Source organism: Lampris incognitus, chromosome 2 (assembly GCF_029633865.1).
Source record: "Lampris incognitus isolate fLamInc1 chromosome 2, fLamInc1.hap2, whole genome shotgun sequence".
NCBI lineage: Eukaryota > Metazoa > Chordata > Actinopteri > Lampriformes > Lampridae > Lampris > Lampris incognitus.
The window spans coordinates 129,536,675-129,540,331 of NC_079212.1; positions in this window are offsets into that span (position 1 = coordinate 129,536,675).

The following is a 3,657-nucleotide window of genomic DNA, read 5'->3' on the forward strand; positions in this document are numbered from 1 at the left end:
TGGTTGGCGTTAGAGACGAATAGGCCTGTTGCAAGTGATTTTCTCAAACTACAAACAAGGTACAGCTGCAAGTGTTCCTCGTGAACCACGTCCTTGTAAAATGTCCAGACCCTTGTAAAAATGAGATCCTTAGACCAAAGCTAATGTGGGCAGTCTAATATATGACAAACTTCATCAAAATATATCATAACACTGTTCTACAGTGGGTGGCACAATGGTTAGCGCAGTCACCTCATAGAAAGAAGGTCCTGGGTTCAAACCTCGGGGTTGTCCAACCTTGGGGGTCATCCCAGGTCACCCTCTGTGTGGAGTTTGCACGTTCTCCCCGTGTCTGCATGGGGGTGCTCCGGTTTCCTCCCACAGTCCAAAGACATGTAGGTCAGGTGAATCGGCCATGCTAAATTGTGCCTGGGTGTGAATATGTCGGCCCTAAGATGGACTGGTGGCCTGTCCGGGATGTCTCCCTTCCTGCTGCCCAATAGAGATAAGCAGCTTGGATAATGGATGGATGTTCTACAGTAATATTGAATGTTTGTCCAACAGAAGCATTGCCACATCAACATCATGTTTCAGTCTTTCTTTGCTGTTGGAGTCATTCCCAACATCAGTTGCTGCAACCTGACCAAACATTTTCAGTTGAGACTGGAGAGTGTCTCCAACCATGGTATTGAAGCTGGTAAATATTGTGTAACCTGTGAATCAGATGGATAAAATAATGATTTATTCAGGGAGAAAAGCTACGGATTTTAGCCTTAACGTGAAATCAAAATTAAAACACTTGACATAGCACAAGAGAAAAGGGGAAATATGAAGTGAAAGAAAATACAAGTAACTGTAGCAGAGGAGGGACCCATGCCCAAGAGAGGGTTATATGCTGAACAAAAATATGAATGCAAGATGTAAAATTTTGGTGCATTTGTTTCATGAGTTGAAGTAAAAGATCCCAGTGCACACAAAAAGCGTAGTTCTCTCAAATGTTGCGCACAAAATTGTTTACATACCTGTGAGCGAGTACTTGTCTTTTGTCAAGATAGTCCTTTCAGCTCACAGGTGTGTCATGTCAAGATGCTGATTAAACAGCATGATTCTTACACAGGTAATGGCTTTAAAAAATGTGCAGTTCTGTTGCACAACAATATTGTTTTGTATGAGCATGCAGTTGACAAGCTGACTGCAGGAATGTCCTCTGGAGATCTACATTCCCATAAAATTCAATGTTAATTTCTCAACCATAAACTGACACCAATACTGTTCACAACAGTCACAACCGCAGACCACCTGTAAGCTTGCCAGCCCAGGAACCCGACTTCAGGCTTCCTCACATACAGGGTCATCTGAGGCTGGCCAACTGCACAGATAATGAAACTGTTTGCACAGCTGAAGAGCGTCTCTACAATCTGACAAAGTGTGCAGAAATTCTCAGCGAAGCTAAGAAAGTCTCAGGGAGGTTAATCTGCTTGTTTGTCATCCTCACCAGGACCTTGACCTGACCAGAGCTCGGCTTATCTGTCACCCTCAGATACATTACTGCATCCCCAGTTATGTGAAATCAATAGATTAGTGCCTAAATGAATTTCTTTAAATAAACCAATTACCTTATTGGAACTGTAACTCAGTGAAATCTTTGAAATTGTTGCATGTTGCCTTCATAATTTTGTTCAGTGTAATCAAAAACAGATAAAAATAAATGTATAAAGTTGAGTTTTTTTTAACTACCTCAAAGCTAAAAAGATGTTTTGGGTTTTTTTTTATTAGTGATGGCCATCCTCTTGGCCTCTAGCAGGCTGTGTCCACAGGTTAGTGCCATAATGGCTGAAGGTGGCCTTGCCATGAAAGCCCATGAGACAGCCAGGAGGCAACTACCAGAAGACCTGAGGGATCTAGCAGTGACATATCTTAAACGTGTTTCAGACATGTGATCAGGTGCAGAGCCATTTAAAGATTTCTAAGCAAATAAAAGGATCTTAAGGTAAATTCTAATGAACAGGTAACCTGTGAAGGCACTTGATCACTTGGATCAGCCAAAACATTAAAACTTCCTGCCTAATATTGTGTAGGTCCCCCTCGTGCCGCCAAAATAGCTCTCATCTGTCGAGGCATAGACTCCGCATGACCCCTGAAGGTGTCTCCTGGTATCTGGCACCAAGACATTAACAGCAGTCCTGTAAGTTGCAAGGTGGGGCCTCCATGGATCAGACTTGTTTTTCCAGCACATCCCACTGATGCTTGATCAGACTGAGATCTGGAGAATTTGGAGGCCAGGACAACACCTTGAACACTTCATTATGTTCCTCAAACCATTCCCAAACGATCTGTGCAGTGTGGCAGGGCACATTATCCTGCTGAAAGAGGCCACTGCCATCAGGGAATACCGTTGACATGAAGGGGTGTACCTGGTCTGTGACAATGTTTAGGTGGGTAGCACGTGTAAAATTGATGTCCACATGAATAGCCAGACCTAGGGTTTCCCAGTAGAACACTGTCCAGAGCATCACATTGCCTCCACTGGCTTGTCGTCTTCCCACAGCACATGCTGGTGCCATCAGTTCCCCAGATAAACAATGCACACGCACCCAGCCGTCCACATGATCTAAAGGAAAATGCAGTCATTACACCAGGCCACCTTCTTCCACTGCTCTAAGGTCCAGTTCTGATGCTCATATGCCCATTGTTGGTGCTCTCGGTGGTGAACAGGGGTCATCATGGGCACTCGGACCGGTTTGCGGCTACGCATCTCCATACGCAGCAAGCTGCGATGCCCTGTGTGTTCTGACAACTGTCCATCATACCCAGCATTAACTTTTTCAGCAATTTGAGCTACAGTTGCTCTTCTGTGGGTTTTAATGAGATAATCAATGTTATTCACTGCTCCTGTAAGTGGTTTTAATGTTTGGCTAGTCGGTGTATATTTTATTTATTTATTTATTTTTGCACGAATGCACATATGCATATTACCTTGTGAAAGCCCTACCCACATTAGCCTAATACTAATGTGCAGCTAAAGCAGTTTAAAGTTCGAAAAAAAAAAACCTTCGTCAGGGCAGTAACCAACCCTGCAACACAGCTGATCCCCATCCCCCACCCCCACAGACACAAAAGCCACAGTTGTAAAGTCTCCATGGTGATTAGGCTGATAGCTGGATAAACTCTTGCATACAAGTCCAGAGATGGAAGCAACATTTCGGCCTACATTTTGAGTACTACATGTTGACCATTAGACAGAATGAATACTAGACTGTGCTGTTTGACTGTATTAGAATATCAATTGGTTTTTTAAAACTAAAGTTACATTAAATGCAATAAATGCAAGTATGCCCTAATCTTAAATTATTGTCCATATGTCTTCATGGCTCATGACGAAAAGGATCACGTTTAGTGGGGAAACAGGCAGTGGAATATATTGGATCACATCAGAGAGGAAGTTAGTGCCAAAACAAATAGAGTGAAAGCCTCAGATATATTGGGGGAAAAAAAAGGGATTTTGGCAAATTGATTTTTCTTTCGTCCCTCTCTGTCCTCAAGGCAAACATTGTTAGCACAACTGGAAAAATGCTTTTTGGATCTGGCCTTAGCATTAAATTTCTATTCCTTATTCAAATTCTATATGATCTTGTTGGTGTCTGAGTACATATTTTCAAGCTTGTCACCTAAATTCAC